Source organism: Chiloscyllium plagiosum, unplaced genomic scaffold, assembly GCF_037043375.1.
Source record: "Chiloscyllium plagiosum isolate Xiang-an unplaced genomic scaffold, Cpla_swu_hap1 HiC_scaffold_26, whole genome shotgun sequence".
NCBI classification, from domain to species: domain Eukaryota; kingdom Metazoa; phylum Chordata; class Chondrichthyes; order Orectolobiformes; family Hemiscylliidae; genus Chiloscyllium; species Chiloscyllium plagiosum.
Window position 1 is genome coordinate 36,873,379 of NW_028270164.1, and position 18,222 is coordinate 36,891,600.

An 18,222-nucleotide genomic window follows, 5' to 3' on the forward strand; every position below is an offset into this window, starting at 1 on the left:
CTCCTGAAATTTTATACTTTTACTGTCTATTTAATTTTCTGACAAAAGCTGACTCTCCTGCCTAAACTCACATCATAAAAAATGTAAGCATGCAGAGCTGCAACCGGAGAACTCACAGACCTGCTGAGTTGCTCCAGTACTTTCTGTTTTTGTTTCAGATTTCCAGCATCCGCAGATCTTTCTACTGAGGGAACTTACAACATCATTTCCAGTTGGCCTTTCACAGATGAGTCGTGCAATAAGAGAACAGTTTTTGAAATAAGTCAATACTCTATTGTCCAAAACATTTAAACTGCGTGTTGAGAGCAAATGGGGTGGGGGATGTCACCCTTTTGGGTTTCCCTCATGCTCTGTCTGAGAGATTGTAGGTTGTGCTTTCTCACAGGTTGGGGCCACTGCTTTGACAAAAAAAAAGGAGCTGGCTCTGGGTGAGGGAGATAGCGGAGGCGGTGCGAGTTCTGAGTGAGGAGGTAGCACCAATCCGCTACGGGAAGGTAAACGCTTTACAGCGCGTAGTCACCGACTGCTGTTCGTCTTGTTGAAGAAACGTGTGTATGTGTGGGAGGGGAGAGTTAAATTCAAGAGGGAGGGAGGGAGAGAGAGACAGACAGAGTGGAACGCCGTGTTGCAATTGTCGCTGTGTTGCAGTGAAGTGTGTCTCGTTGCGTTCCACGGCCCGGATCAGGAAATTCCTGGCGACGATATTTTGGGGGAGAGAGAGAGAGAAAAAGGTAAATACTTGGGAGCGAAAAGAAAGGAAATGTGCCGCGCTTTAAAATCAGTGCGTATTTGTTTGCAGTCACACAATAGAAGCTTGTAGCCGAGGGGCGAGTGTAAACAGCGCCCTCATAACAGCGGAGACGGAGATTCAATTTCCACTGTCGATTGATCTAGCCGCAGATGTGGCGTGTCTCCATGGGAAACTTTCAGGCTGCTTTCCCTAATAAACTGTATCACCAGTAAAGGAAATAATGAAATACTGTGTAGCAACTCCAGCAGTGACCAGGTTTCCATATTCTCTAATATAGGTTTTTATTTTAAAATTGCATTAATTGCCAGGTTTAGTAGATGATCTTTGGACAACATTGGGATGCTAACATTTACAGCAGAGCATTTTTTTTTAGTATTCCTCTGAAATATATTAAAAATGTTTCCTCAAAAACAAACCATTTTAAATTTAATTTCTGATGAAGTGCCAGTTTATAAACTGGGATTCCAGTTATCAAGAAAACAATGTATATTTGTAGATACCAACTTTTAAAACCAAAAGAGTCTGCTCGGTCATATGTTGTGGGCTGTTTTCCTTTGCACTATAGGCACTGAGTCCTCTCTGAGTTATGTTGTTGATACCTCCTGTAGTGAGGTGGGTAGAGTAATGATTTTGGCCTTGTTTGTTCATTTGTATCTCCAAACGAACACCGATTTCAACAGAACTTCGTACACAGAGGGAAACAGCCCAAAAGTCCTTGATTTCTTAAAATTAAACAACAGCTAAATTTGGAAGAGAGGGTGAATTGACTTTTAGGATATTTTTTTATTATTTCATCTGCTGTGGTGTAATTTGTCATCGCTTTTCAAATCTGAGTAGAGTTTTCAGAACAGGTTGTTGGCTCTCAGTTGGCCTGAACCCTCATCAGTGAGATGGCTGCTCTTAATTGAAAGATTGTTTTCACCACTGTAATTGAAGAGCATCAATCAGGCAGGGAAAGGTCTCTAAGAAAACCTGGGTGATAATATTGAGTTAAGTGTGGCAGAGGTATGCATTCTGCTAAGTGCCCCCTTCAGTGATGATTTGGAGGTGCCGGTGTTGGAATGGGGTGGACAAAGTTTAAAATCTCACAACACCAGGTTATAATCCAACAGGTTTATTTGGAAGCACCAGCTTTTGGAGCACTGCTCCTTCATCAGGTGGTTGTGGAAGAGAATCATAAAATTCTACCCCACGACCATCTGATGAAGAAGCAGTACTTCAAAAGCTAGTGATTCCAAATAAACCTGTTAGATGTAACCTGGTATTATGTGAATTTAACTTTGCCCTTCGGTGATGGATATTTGCAACTATTATTCTGAAATTTATGCATTTTGATAGCATTCTGAAATTCTCACACTTGGATTGAGAAGGTTTATTTATTTCTGTTTGTGTAATAACCAATAACTTGTCAGGTTTTATGACTGGGGACAAAAGCACAAGATAGTAAAGCTTTATCTTTGATTACCTTGGGATTGAAATACCAACTGAAACTGAAGAAGCCCAAGGTTGGAACTGCTTTCACAGGAACTAAGAAAAATAACTTAAAATAATTGTCTTTAGTGGGCTGTGGTTGTAATTGATAATCCTTTTAAAGATTGTTTCATTGCATTAAGAGGCATGAGATAGAATCTAATTACTAAGCAAGATTTGTACCATGAAGAATGCTACATTCTGAGTGAATGATGTCAGTATGCAGTAGAACAATAGCTAAAGTGGGTGGAAATGCTTCCTGTTCTCTGAACTGAGCATCAGAAACAGCACATTGTATGGTTTCAGTGAGGATTGAATTAAGCAAACCGAGAAGGTTGCAGGTTCAAAGCCTCGATTGCACTGATTAGCTGCATTCAGCGATGGTGCAATTAGGAATGTCACTGGCTGCAGTATCCCTGTTAGTTGTGTACTTGTACATTTACTGGAGGTTGAGGGGGCATGATTTGATTTAATTTCATTGAATCCCACCGTTCAGAAGTTCATTGTCTGGCTCACATGCTGACATCAATGACTTAAGACCATGAGACATAGGAGCAGAAATTAGTCCATTCAGCTCTGCCATTCAATCATGGCTGATAAGTTTCTCAACCCCATTCTCCTGCTTTCTCCCAGTTGCCCTTGATCCCCTTTACAATCAAGAACCTATCTATCTCTGTCTTAAATATACTTGTCCAAGTTTCAAGAAGGTTCGTGTTTGTTTCCAAATCACTGGGGCTGGTTGTCATCAACTCCTATCTTTTGGATATGGGGAGGCAAGGAAAGGCTATGCAGCATAATAGTGCTACTGTACATTGTGGTATTTTGTGTACTTGTGTTCGTAATTTGGACTGTCGCGTTGAGCCAGATCAAGTGATTGATATGGTGATAATGTCAGACACTTTGGAGGTAAATGGTTTTAGTAGGGTGAATAGATCATACATTAAAGCTTATGTTATTTTTCAACACATTGGTCTCCTATCCTTCCTTAAATGTAATGGATATGAAAGCAGATGTGGATAATTACCATTTTAAATATTACTCAAATTAACTATGCAAGACTGTATATTAAATGCTTTCAACTGTGAAAATTTTTTTTCTGACAAAGTATGATTTTTCAGTTTTATTTATATTCCAGCCCAAAGATAGTGAGTGCAGAAGGTGCAAGCTTTTTATCTGTCTTTTGCTTACATTTTAGCTTTATCCTGCTGAACAAAGAGACCTTGGAGTACAGGTTCATAGCTCCTTGAAAGTGGAGTCGCAGGTAGATAGGATAGCGAAGAAGGCATTTGGTATGCTTTCTTTTATTGGTCAGAGTATTGAGTACAGGAGTTGGAAAGTCATGTTGTGGCTATTCAGGACATTGGTTAGGCCACTGTTGGAATATTGCATGCAAGTCTGGTCTCCTTCCTATTGGAAAGATGTTGTGAAACTTGAAAGGGTTCAGAAAAGATTTACAAGGATGTTGCCAGGGTTGGAGGATTTGAGCTGTAGGGAGAGGCTGAACAGGCTGTTTTCTCTGGAGCGTCGTAGGCTGAGGGGTGACCTTATAGAGGTTTACAAAATTATGAGGGGCATGGATAGGATAAATAGACAAAGTCTTTTCCCTGGGATCGGGGAGTCCAGAACCAGAGGGCAGAGGTTTACGGTGAGAGGGGAAAGATATAAAAGAGACTTAAGGGGCAACGTTTTCATGCAGAGGGTGGTACGTGTATGGAATGAGCTGCCAGAGGATGTGGTGGAGGCTGGTACAATTTAAGAGACATTTGGATGGGTATATGAATAGGAAGGGTTTGGAGGGATATTGGCCGGGTGCTGGCAGGTGGGACTAGATTGGGTTGGGATATCTGGTCGGCGTTGAAAGGTTGGACCAAAGGGTCTGTTTCCATGCTGTACATCTCTATGACTATGACTATGACTATTGTTCTTGTTTATTCATTCTTGGGAATGAGTGTTTGTTGCCCAAACCTTACTGTGTTTATGAAGGTGAAGGTGAGCTGCCTTCTTGAACAGTTGCAGTCCAACTGGTGTCTGTCCACTGCAGAGCTGAAAGGGAGTTACAGAATGTTGACATTGAAGGAAAAGTGACATAGCTCCAGGTCAGGATGTTCTATGTTTGCAGGAGTTGACAAGTGATTGTATTCCCTTTCCTGCTGCCCTTGTTTTCTACGTGATCGAGATCATGGTTTTGAAAGGTGCTGTTAAAGAAGGCTAATACTGCAGTATGTCTTGTAGATGGTGTACTCTGCTGTTACAATGTGCCAATGGTGAATGGCCTGCCAATTAAGGGGGTTGCCTTGTGCTGGATAGTTTTCAGCTTCTTGAGTGTTGGGGCTGCACTCATTGAGGCAAATGGAGATTAGACCACACTACTGTCTTGTGCCTTCTATCCTTTTGCTGGATAGACTTTGAGGAGTCAGAAAGTGGGTTTCTTGCCACCAAGTTCATAGCCTCTGTCCTTTTTTTGTATCCACACTATTTATATGATTCCCTTCTAGACATATGAACATACAAATTAAGAGCAATCAATAAGATCGTGCCTGATCTGTTTGTGTTTTGGATTCCACATTTTCATCTGCCCCTAATAACAGCTTGTTCCTTTTGCCTAACAAGAATCTCTACTTCCACCTTCATATTAGTTAATGGCCCCACCTCCACTGATTTTGAGGCAGAGAGTTTGGAAGTTGAACAACCCTCTGAAAGAAAAAAGATCAAATTTATCTCTGTCTTGTCCAACGGGTGACCCTTAATTTTGATACAGAGTCCCTTATTTCTGAATTCACACACAAGGGGAAAACATTCTTTCCACTTTCAGCTTTTAAATCCATTCAGGTTCTCACAAACATGAATCAAGTCACTCACCTTCTTCAAACCTTCAAGGTAAACAAACCCAGCCTATCCAACTTATCCTCCAAAGACAACCTGCATGTTCTAGATGTCACTCTATTAAATCTTTTCTGAACCATCTCCAATACATTTACCTCCTTCTTTAGATAAGGAAACCAAAGCACAAATTAGCCTCACCAATGCTCTGCATAACTGAAGAATAACATGCTGAATTTTTCTCATAATAGAATGTAACATCCCACTGATTTTCTTGATGATATGCCTGCATTCTAACTTTTTGTGACTCATGCACTGGAACACCTGAATCCCTCTGCACCATGGAAAACAGCAGTTGTTCTCCACTTAAGTAATACTCTGCTTTTTCATTCTCCCTGTGAAACTGAACAACTTTACATTTTTTTCCTACATAATACTTCATATATCAGATTTTCGCTTAATCAACCCATATTTCTGTTTGCAAACAGAGAAACAGAGTGACTTTTTTTCCCCTACCTATCTTTCTATCATCTAACTGCCATGCCTTCTCATTCCTCATCTACATCGTTGATGTAAATTGTAACAAGCTGAGCTCCTGGCATCGACCTTTGTGGGACTCCTCTTGTCATGTTCTGCTGATCAGACTAAGATTAATTTGTGCCCTGTTAAGTTTTTTTTATCCATTACAATGCCCAGATCATTAGGTGAGGATTCAATTATGGCAATGCCATTGAACATCAAGAATAGAAGATTAGATTCTCACTTGTTGGTGTTGGTGATGGTCATTGCCTTGTACTTGTATGTTATGAATCTTACCACTCATAGCCCAGCCTGACCTTTGTACAAGTTTTGTTGCATACATGTTGATAGATGAAAAGTTGATTATTTTTCCACAAAGAATGGAAAAAAAATGCCAGTCTAGATTACTTCTGCTCATTTACTTGAATTCATACAGGAAAAGAATCAGGAAGCAATTTGGTTTTCCAGTTAGTTAGTTAAGTAAGTATATTTGACATTGGGAGATGAAGGAACAATAAATGATCAAATGGATTTAATAAGAAAAGCAAGCCCCCTAAAAACTTGTAATTCTATAGTTTGGAACAACATTGTACTATTGAGATACTCTACTATATAGTTTAACAACTTCAAAATTATTTAAGTTACAAACCAAGCAACCATAAGTATTTTGACCAGAGAAACTGTGCATTGTGTTGTTATCTCTGCAACCTCTTACATATATTTTCACCTCAGTTATGAGAATAGATTCAAGAATTTGGACTGTTCTCCTTGGAGTGAAGCAGTAGACCTGACAGAGGCTTTTGAAATCAAGAGCAGGTTAGATGGAGAAACCACACTGCATTCAAAAAGGACAAGAATGAGAGGGCATAGATTGAAAGTGATTAACAAAAGAAGCAAGGGGAAATTGAGAAAAAAACCTTTATCAGTCAGTGAATTGTCAGAAATGGAATTCACTGCCAGAAGTATGGGGGGAGGCAGGTTCAGTTGAAGCATTCAAGAGGCATTAGATGATCCATTTGGATGAAAATAATGGGCAAAGATATGGGGATGAAAGCAGAAGATTGGTACGAGGTAATAATGCTCATTTAACAAGTTTGTGTAGGTAAGATGGACTGAATGGCCTCCTTCTGTGCCATAACACTTTTGTCATTCTGTAATGTTTCAACCTTCCATTTTAATGGTTCAGCACAGGGTCCCATCTTAGCTTTCGTCTTCAAAGAACTCCCTTCTGTTTTTATGGTTCAACTTTTGTTTTTCTTATTTTTCAGATTTCAGAGGTTGCTTCTTTCCCCCTTCAGACTCTACCTGTTTATTTATTTGCCATGACTTCATATTTCATTGAGGGTGGCACAGTGGTTAGCACTGCTGCCTCACAGAGCCAGAGACCCGGGTTCAATTCCCGCCTCAGGCGACTGACTGTGTGGAGTTTGCACGTTCTCCCCGTGTCTGCGTGGGTTTCCTCCGGGTGCTCCGGTTTCCTCTCACAGTCCAAAAACGTGCAGATTAGGTGAATTGGCCATGCTAAATTGCCCGTAGTGTTAGGGGCAGGGGTAAATGTAGGGGAATGGGTCTGGGTGGGTTGTGCTTTAGCGGGTCGGTGTGGACTTGTTGTGCCAAAGGGCCTGCTTCCACACTGTGAGTAATCTAATCTAATCTAAAGAGACAAATTCATTTTAATCTTCTATGGTCTGGCCCTCAACCTTTTAATGTTAGTTTCTTTCTGCTCCTGCTTTTGCTATTCTGGTCACACTGGCCTAGAGGAGAACTCCAGGCTATTGTTGAGTATCTAGTGGAGTTCAGGTCAATGTATATTTATGTCTGATGAACCTGACAGCATTACACATTGCAAGGTGGGTTCATTAATGTGTTACTTTTTTGAAGTCAATGCCCACATGTATCAACAGAATTGATTTTAATTCATCCTTGAAAGGTGGATTTGATCCAAGTGGATCGATTTTCATTTGTCTTCCAGAGTTTTGGATTTTTTTGTCAGGTCTCTGAGGAACTTGTGTTAATTCTGGAGTCTTTGTTGCCTTTAAGGGCCATATAATTGGATCATAGATTTGTACCCATCCTTATGAGGTAGCTATCCTGAAACCACCATCCCGTGACTTCTCTGGTCGCTGTCACCTTTTCGTTTTCTTGACAGATAACCTCTGACCACTGGATTTCATATTCTGGCTGACCAACTATATGCAGGTAAGACTAACAATGAAATAACCCAGGCCTGAAAATACAGTGCACTTTGTACTCAGCCTCCACTCACCAAACCTCAGGTAACTGCGTGTTAAAATCAACCTCTGAGCAAACAATGTGGTAGCTCATCTGTGGGTTGCAACACACTGCCACCAGTCCTCTTTTTTTTTTCACTTGACTGTTTTGAAGGGCCTACTTAGTTTACAGGAGAAAGTGAGGTCTGCAGATGCTGGAGATCAAAGTTGAAAGTTTATTGCTGGAACAGCACAGCAGGTCAGGCAGCATCCAGGGAACAGGAGATTCGACGTTTCGGGCACAGGCCCTTCTTCAGGAATGAGCAGAGAGTGTTCAGCAGGAGAAGATAAAAGGTAGGGAGGAGGGACTTGGAGGAGGGGCGTTGGAAATGTGATAGGTGGAAAGAGGTCAAGGTGAGGGTGATAGGTCGGAGTAGGATGGAGGCGGAGAGGTCAAGAAGAAGACTGCAGGTCAGGAAGGCGGTGCCGGGCTGGAGGGATCCGGCTGAGACAAGGTGGGGGGAGGGGCCTTGTCTCAGCCGGATCCCTCCAGCCCGGCACCGCCTTCCTGACCTGCAGTCTTCTTCTTGACCTCTCCGCCTCCATCCTACTCCGACCTATCACCCTCACCTTGACCTCTTTCCACCTATCACATTTCCAACGCCCCTCCTCCAAGTCCCTCCTCCCTACCTTTTATCTTCTCCTGCTGAACACTCTCTGCTCATTCCTGAAGAAGGGCCTGTGCCCGAAACGTCGAATCTCCTGTTCCCTGGATGCTGCCTGACCTGCTGTGCTGTTCCAGCAATAAAGTTTCAACTACTTAGTTTACAGCTTGGAGGATCAGCCACTCTTGAGGTTTTACCAGAAGCAGAGTTTTGTCTTGAACAGATGTTGTTTATTGCATTCAGGTAGAAGTTACTTTAGCTAGTTAGACATAGTTGTAAGACAGAAAAGATTTATGGACACCTGTCTTGCTCCATGAGAATCTAAGATGTTCTGCTTCATAGTGACCCAAGACTGCATGATGCCATCAGATTTGCTGAAATTAATCAATCTCCAACATGAACCCTTTCAAAGCCATTACGTTATTCAACAGGATCTGGAGTTTGAAGTGCACTAAATGAGTGGTATTTGTGAAAAGGACATCCTGAAGTCTTCATGGAGAGAACATAACAAAAGGGGCGGTTGTTGGTTTGCTTGCCAAACTGGCAGGTTGTCATTGCAAATGTTTTGCCACCATGCGAGGGAACATCATCAGTGCGATGTCCGTGAAGTGTTGTTGTTTGCGCTGCTTGATATTTATATGATCCGGTCAGTTAAGGTGGATGGTGTCATTTCTGGTTTTGCTCTGCAGTAGTTTGTATATGGGGTCAGTTTCCACAGGCTTGTTGATGGCATTCGGGTTGAAAACCAGGCCTCTAGGAATTACTGTGCATGTCTCTGGTTAGCTTGTCCTAGAACTGTTGCGTTGTCCCAGTCAAGTTGATGGCCTCCTTGTCTGTGTGTACTGAGACCTTAATAGATCAAATCAACACACAGCATTGCCCTCTGATGAGAAAGGCATTGCTTGTCACTGGCCACTCTGGTGTTTCTGTCTTGAAAATGAATAAAGATTTATACACCAGTTGTTCTTTCACTGTGTCTCACGCCTGCACACACACAACATGGGTGCTGGGGAAAATATAAGCACTCCCGCTGTTAGGCGGTAGTGTGGGGGATAATTTTAAAAAAAGGGAAAAAACCAGAGCGGTCATATAAATATCAAGCAGAATAGAACAACAATGCTTTACAGATGCTGCACTGATGATGTTACTGAGCGTGGTGACGAAACGTTTGCATCACGTTTGGGTGAGCAAACCAGCAACCGCATCCACAACTGGCGCTACAAATCTTCACTAAAACCTTAATTGTAAAAGAAAAGTTGGCCAACGACGTGACAAAAAAGTATGCACGCTGTATTTGTCAGCAAGTGTTGAGCTGCATTCTAAAAACTTATTTGCAGGAGTGATTTGTTTTTGATGCAGTGCTGGATAATACTCTTTCCAGATGAAATATTATAATATCTTTTGCTGTATTGAAAAGGCAAATGACGAATTCCTGGCAACTTTAAACTTTACTGAATTCCTTTATCATTCAATGTCAATTTCTAAGTGTCCAAGGATGCTTATCCAGTAATGAATATTCATATCACCATGTAATAAGCTTTTAAGTTCTTTAAATAGGTGATATTGGAATCATGCCATTCAGTAATGGTGGGTGAACACTTAGTGCAAAAAAGAATTGCAGATGAATGCTTCCTTAACGGAGCAAACAGTGGGGTAATGCTTCCAGTAAATTTCTCACAATGTGAATGGTGCCAAGCAATTCCTTTTATGGGCAATTCCATTAAATATGTCTAATTCTACTCACAATTATTGGGACAGTTCTAGAAAAAGCCTTCTTCTTTAGAAATGTATCCCCTTCATTTTTTTAATGTAACATTCTTTTTTCTTAAAAGAAAAACTAGGTTTGGTGTTGACTTAGATTTGGAAAGTAAGCTTGAAGGATAAATGCAAATTTTACTATCAGTAGTTTGATGTTTTTTTCGTAGAGAGTGACTGCAGAGTTGGTAGTAAATATTCACCCCACATTAATCAGGATTATTTTCCATGAGTAACATGCAACAAGGTTGTGTTTTATCAGTTAGGCAAGGTGAATGCCATCAAAAGCGATTGGTACAGTTGGATTATATGAAATTGATTTAGAATGTGGGAGTTGTTGACCAATTTTTTTTTAAATTGCAAAAGTATACCGTATTCTTAAAAAAAAAATCTTTATGCATGTACACAGGTACTAAAGTGATTGTGTACAGTCTTTGCATTTGAAGAAACAAACATTGGAATTTGACATTCCCTGCAGTTGCAGAAACCAAAAGCATTTCCTCCTCATGCAGGACACTAGCTACCTCCATCTTGAGGCAAAGCGAGTCTCTGATAACCGAATGGACCATCGTTGAACTTTAGCAGAAACACCTTAGATGGTGGCCTTGGTGGCAGCTGTGATGTATGTGGCAGAAGTTTAGCCTATTGCCCGACCTGCACCCTTTAGTGTGCCACTCAGCATGTAGTCCTGGACCATGGAATGTCCCATTCTGTATCCCTCAGCTGAGATGAACTCTTTACACTGGAAGCCAACAAATTTTGGGCAGACCAAAGAGCACCTTTCACTGAGTTGATGTTTGTAGTCGATGTTTGTTTCAGTGTGCATCTCGAGGAACAGACCATCCGGCGTCACGGAGCTGCTCAGGATGAACCTTGACAAAAACCACTGCATCTCTCTCCAGACCTCCTTTGTAAAGACACAGGAGCTGGGTGCTAGTCTTTACCTCCTCTGCAGCCGCTTCAAGGGCAGCATGCGGTGGCACACAGAGACTGAACATATACAAAGGATCTGTCGGGCAGTATCCTTCTCATCATCAGCCAAGCGATATCTTACTGCTTTCTGGAAAATTCTGACAATGAAGCATTCTGCTAAATGACTTTGACAGTCAGCTTAGGGAACCACCTGACAGGATCCACCTTCTCCTTTTCCTGTAAGGACACTGCATGAATAACTTGTGGTCAAAGATGTTTTTCTTTGCAAACTTTTCCACTATGTACAGGTGATAAGGAACAGTCCAAATACTTAGTGTTCCATGACGCTGTTCCAGACCCATCCTTTGTAACACTGAGGTGGATGCTCAGTGTGTAGAACCCCCAGCTTTGTCACATACAAAGGTGGCTCTCAGGATTAGGACAATGTTGGTATGCCTTTCCCTGCCCTTACTCAGAACTTTGTACACACTGTCTATCTTTGACTTCCAGATGAAATGAAAAATGGCTTAGGTGACTTTAAGGGTGCAGGTCGGGCAATAGGCTAGATTTCTGCCACATACATCACCAAGAGTACCTAACAACTGATGACCAGGTTTTTTTTACCTGCAACAGAGAAGGAGCAATGCTCCCAACTGGCCAGCTTCTGCCTCACCTTGGTAATACTCTCCTCCCAAGTTTTAGCACATGCCCAAGCCCCTCCGAACCATATTCACAGCACCTTCAGGTAATCAGACCTGACCGTGAAAGAGGTAAAGATCAATCCACCTGTTCCAAAGAACATGGCCTTCCTCTTGCCTCAATTTACTTTGTCTCCTAAGGCAAGTTGGAACTGGTCACAGATGCTCACGAGTCTGTGCACTGACAGTGGATCCGAGCGGAAAACGGCAATGTCATTCATGTACAGGATAGCTTTGAATTGCAGGCCTCCGCTGCCTGGAATAGTCACCCCTCTCAGGCTCGCATCCTTCTTGATGAACTCGGCAAAGTATCAAACAACACACAAACGAGGCAAGAGAGAGAAAGCAGCTCTGACGCCAGTTCTGATCAGGGAACTTTCTGATTCCTGCCCATGGATTGAGCCTGCGCTACCGACGAAAGTGTAGAGCAATCAATTCCAATTGCAGATACCCTCCCCAAAGCCCATTTTGGAGACCAAGCCCCACATGTAGGTCTGTGATCTCCTGTCAGAGTCTTCTCCTGGTCCAGGCTGATGAGTCAGGCATCTACCCTCCTATCCTGCACATATCCGATCAGATCCCTGAGGAACATGAGGCTGTCTGAGATCATCCTGCCCAGTATAGTATAGGTTTGCTCAGGTGAGTCACCAATCTCAGAGCAGACGTGACTCAGTTTGTGATGACTTTAGAAAGGATTTTGTCATCTGCATTCAGCAGTGAAATTGGTTGCCACTTTCTGATTCCTTCCCACTCTCCCTTCAGCTTTGTAGATTAGGGTGATGATACATTCCTTATGGGTTCGCACATGCTACTTGCCAGAATCATACAGTTGTACACGTCCAGCAGGTCCTGGCCAATCAAGTCCGACAGAGGTGTGTACAACTTGACTGGTAAGCCGTCGTTACTGAGAGTTTTTTTTCTTTCCAAAGAACTCAGGCTTTGGTCAACCCATCTGGAGGTAACAGCTGCTCACATGTACTGTTGCCTAAGACCTCTGCGATAGAGAACAGGAACAGCTGGGTGGGCATGCTGTCAGTGGGCTTCATGTCATACAGACTGGCAGAAGAGGATTTGCTGATCCTTAGGATGTTCGACTGAAATGATGTTAGCGAGCCATCTCCTTCCTTCAGGTTGCTGGGCACAGACCTCTTCCTGTGCACCTTTTGAAAGAAGAAATGTGAGGCACACCTCATCCTGCTCCATGGAGTGGACCCTGGTCTGAAGGATTACCCTGGAGACCTTTGAAGGCAAAGAGCGAGGCTTACTGCCTCTTCACGTCGTGGAGATTCTCCATTGACCGCGCTCTCTCGCTCTGAGGATGAGGGATTTATTTATAACCCAGCTCTGAAAAAGGCACGTCATGTGGTAGAGATTCCAGATTATGGTGAACATTTTGGAGTTGGTACTTTGAATGAAAAACAGTTTGTATTCCTATTTGAAAACTTGGCTTAAACCAACAATCATTTAACCAATCTCCGATTTTTGTTTTTGCTGCTTGTTTGCATAGAATGCAAAATATTTGAAAACACTTTAGTTTTATTTGCTGGACAAAAGTCATTTGGGAGGTGTGAGGGAGAGGAGGATAATGTGCGTATGTGGGGTGCTGTCAGTTATTGAGCATTGGAAGGAATAGGTGCAAAAAAGAGGACCAAAAGTCCAAATCCACAGTTCAGGACGGTTAGGTTGAAGAATAAAATATAGGGGTCCAGTAGGGTGACGAGACCCATGCCAAACTAATTGACTGATGTAGAACTGACCTAACCGTGTCAAGGGTATTGTTTTGCAAATAAAAGGCCTAGTTTTATTTTTGTTTGTCATTACTCAACACATTTGCCTATAGACCCATAGACATTTACAAAGGAGACTGATGGAAATAATCCCAGCATCTGATGCTGATTGTAGTATACCCCATCCCTGTGGAATCTACAATGCGTGCACTCTGACGATCATTTCTTCAGTGCTGGATTCTTAAATTGCATAGTGTAATTTTAGTTAGAGATGATCTGACAATGACTCTGGATACATTTCTCTGTTCTCAGACTGGAGATCTGTTGAAGATTTGTAAATCACTCCATTTAATAGAATGGAAACAGACAGATGCCGAGAAATTGAATGACCCACCATTAGGATGTCAATTAGGATATAAAAAACATAATTACTCAACTTTATTTGGTGCTGCTGGCTAGATGATTGTTTAAAAATGCGACTAAGGTTTCTCCACTTTGTGGATATTTCAAAGTGAGACTCAGAAGAAACCTTGGATGTAACCCATGACAATGAAATCATACTTTCCTAAGCAGCTCCAGGCTGGAGATTAAAGGCAATCCCTGGTTTATAATACCTGAATACAGAGTGCCCTAATGAAATGGGACTAAGTTTCAATTTTCGTACAGATGGTGAAATTTGACGTGGAAAAGTTGAATTGTATAAATAGGTGACACACACACAAAATTATGAATGGTGTGTCTGCTAAAATGCTTAGATCACCAATCTTGCTTTCTACAATCAGCATACATTTGTAAAATGATTAGATTCCCTACAGTGTGGAAACAGGCCCTTTGGCCCAACAAGTCCACACCGACCCTCTGAAGTGTAACCCACCCAGACTCATTTCCCTCTGACTAATATACCTAACACCATGGGCAATTTAGCACAGCCAATTCACCTAACCTGCTCACCTTTGGAGTGTGGGAGGAAACTCACGCAGACACGGGGAGAATGTGCAAACTCCACACAGACAGTCACCCAAAGCTGGAATCAAGCCTGGAACCCTGGTGCTGTGAAGCAGCAATGCTAACCACTAAGCCACTGTGCTGCCTCATGGGCAAAATAGGCTATGAATATCGATTTGTTGCAGTTCATGCACAATAGAGAGGAATAGAAGTTGACAGAAAAACAATGACTATCGCATAGGTGGCTAGTATAACTGTAGTTTAATTACTATTTAACTTAAAGCCATTTATTGTAAAAGATCTTTTTTATTCATCCTACAATGTAGTGGACTTATTGCAGGTGATGATCTAGCCATTTCCTCTTGAGTGCAAATTGCAGGTGACAGCTTTTTCTTGGAACAGTAGTAATCTTTATAGACCCTAATTTAGTTATTCAGTTTCTCAGAATAGAACATATGGATCTCTTGACAGAAGGTTTCCATTGATAAGTTAAATTGTGATAGTCCACATTGCCAAAAAGTGCAGATTTTGAATTTCAAGTTAGTAACAATTAAACTTAAATGTGATTCCATTCATATCCTTCCTAATGAATTGTTGTTGCTCAGTTGGTTTAAATGATGCTGCATGTATCAATTGCTATTGCTTTCTACTGATGAGGATGTGAAGTTGTCCCTGAAAGGTAAGTGATCATTCTAGATCTCTCCGTCTCATTGTGCTTGAGTTCACGACAAGTGTATTGAAGTACACAGATGTCACAATACAGCTCTTGATGAGACACTAGCTTCTGGTCTATGAAAGCTAAATAGACTAGTTTTAAAGTTATCAAATTGACAGGTTTCCTGCTCTGCAGTGGGTCTGTACCCCACCGATCCCTGAATGTCTTCTGGCAACAGATAACAGCTCAAGAATGACTGATGACGAGACTTTGGAGCATCTTAAGCTGATTGGAGAAACTCAAACAAGTTGTTGGAAAAGTAAAATTAGGAGATGGTGACATGTTCAAGACCCATGGCAGTGTAAACTTGGGTATTTGGCAACTTTTGAATGCATGAAATAATAAAGGGATGGTTTATATTCAGGAGGTAAAATTGCAGAACCTTTTTAAGAAACTCTAGATATTGGAACACATTTGAATGCCCAGTATCTTCAGTCTTTGCAATGAAAATGACAGGGAAGTGAACTTTAGGTTCAAATGTCAGTTTGCAAGTAAATAACCAAACAATGCAACACTGAGTCACATGGTTGTTGGGTTCTCAGCCAGATTTGATATTATGTAAAAAGGTTGATTGCAAAGATGGTTGACCTCTGCCACTCCACAGTACCCTCTCCGTCGATCAGCATAATAGTATGCTAGAATGAGGTCAGAATGCCAGAGCCGACCATGTGTTTCCTCGTCCTAATCCTATCCTCTGTGGGAATTGCAAGTATTATTTCAGAGATGAAATTGCACTGTATCTGACTCTCTGTTCAACTAGACTGTGCAGGAATGTTTTCTGATTGTTGATAAATGGGCTTTTATAAATAAACACTGACTTCTTAGCAGGTGTAGAATGTAGAGTGAGCTTTATTCCCCTCTTTTCATACAATTCTACTGAAAACATTATCACCTGAGAATGGGGAGTTCCTCTGAAGCATCCAACATAGTAGTTTGCCAGTTATTGACATATCTTAATGCCATTTGCCATCTTTTCTTTCAGGACGATGAGCTAGTCTCCGCAATAATCTGCGAAAGCTCATGGTTCTCACTATATTGTGCAGTCTGATTTGCCTGGGATTCCTATGTGGTTCCTCTTCTCCATCCAGATGTGTTGGGATAATCCCAATTGGAAGTACATTGTTGCAGTGGTCCTCCGAGGAGAGGGGAGTAACTTATTTGTAGCAGTTGGCTGAATGAGGGGAAAATAACATCTGCCTTTTTTTTGCTATAATCTACCATAGCTTTTCAACAAACTAGGAGAGGGTGGGATTGTATGAAAGGAAGCTGGCAGCATTCTGTAGATTTTCCATGGTGAAGTGGATCTGTCTTTCATGTTGATATGAGCTCTAAATGATTTAATAACCAATTAAAACAGAACAACTGTATTGTTTTCTGTTTTCTGGAACTTGTAAAATGCCACACACTTATGGCATTGATACTTGTTAACAGTTCATGTACTGCAGTTTACTAAAGAACTGGGTCACCAAACCTCTTGAATTGTACATAAATTCTGTCTTACTGAAAAAAAAACAGAATACAAGTTGCTTAAAAATGAGTAGATTCATTTAAACATTAGAAGATAAAGAGCTACAATTTTGTCTAAATGTTTAAAGTTTTATCAGGTTTTTTAATTCAAGCTGTGCTAAACGAAGTTTCTAATAAGCAACTTATCACACCATTGCTATTTGTGTAAATTCACTTTTCAGCACGTGTGTGTAACCCACTCAGGATCACTAACAGATTGGTCAATGGATTTATGGCCAAATTAATTGAAAACTATTATGAGATAAAATGTACAAATAATTGGCCTTAGTGTTGAAGGGTTTTACTTTAGCACTGAACTCCTTTAGAGCAAGAAGAAAATGGTGTGTAGCGGGAGATATATTGCCCCAGATGTCATATTGTTCCAGGCGTTCTTGTGTGTGTGATGAGTATCAATTAGATGTATGCAGACCAGGCAGATCAGGGCACGAATCAGTGTATGATAAAACCAAGAACTATGGATACTGGATATCTGAAACAAGGACAGACAGAAACTGCTGGAGAAACTTCGGCAGAATCTGTCAACAGAAAACAATATTAACATTTTGAGTCCAGTGACCTTTCTTTATGACATATACAATTTTGATTTACACAGTTGGACTGCCAATTGGAGGAACAACCCCTCATCTTCCGGCTGGGCAGCCTACAGCCCGGAGAACTCAACATTGAGTTCTCCAATTTCACCCATCCCCCGATTCCCTTTCCAGCCTCACCTCTTCCCTTCCATCTCTCCAAGTGACCCTTCCTTCCAGCTACCAAACAGATTCATTTCTGCTATTGACCTACCAGGTCGTACCCACCACCTATATTCACCTATCACCACCTCATCACTCCTCCCCTCTCTCCACAACCCACCTGCCCAACGCATCTGTACCTCCCCCCTTCCCCCACCTCCATTCCTGAAGAAGGGTTACATAGAAAAGTCAACATTTTGTATCTCCTGACGCTGCCTGGTTTGCTATGCACTTGTAATGTCCTGCTTTTCTACTTTAGATTCCAGTATCTGGAGTCTTTTTTGTCTCTAACTCTGATTTGCATGGTTGCGCAATCTTGGAAGTTGGAGCTTCAGCTGATTTCAGCCTTTCGCAGCTAAATAAATGTAAATATTTAAAGGGAGCACTCTCTGTTTGCAGCTTAGCTGCTGATTAATTTATTCTGGCTATTACTATGATTCTAGTTGCATAGTTAATAATAGTTCCGGAGCGGTTAATGTTCCACTGATATTGGCACCCCCAGTTGTACTCTTGCTTTTGGAGGGAGCAGATGCATCTATACCAGCTCCCTAAGGTCCAATTAATCATGCATGAATGAATATAGTTGAACTTGTAATGGAGTAAAAGGTTTTGTTATCTAAGCCCGGTACATCTTCTGTCGATATTTCTGGTGTAATTTCTATTACAAATCCCTTGATACATCTGAAACAAAGAAGGATTGGTAGCAAGGAATTAACTTAAGCAACCCTTCCCTGAGTGCCACAACACAGACAGAGATGGCAAATGCCACAAGGTATC

General features: G+C 41.5%; 1 protein-coding gene across 1 annotated transcript in view; it reads left to right on the forward strand.

Annotated features, from left to right (window-relative positions):
- Positions 1 to 672: 672 nt before the first annotated feature.
- The window catches only part of LOC122563237 (neuron navigator 1), a 653,551-nt gene continuing 636,001 nt past the window's right edge, over positions 673 to 18,222 (forward strand). The window contains exon 1 of the mRNA XM_087973627.1: positions 673 to 731. The gene's annotated coding sequence lies outside the window, so the exon portion shown is untranslated. The remainder of the gene's footprint in view (positions 732 to 18,222) is intronic.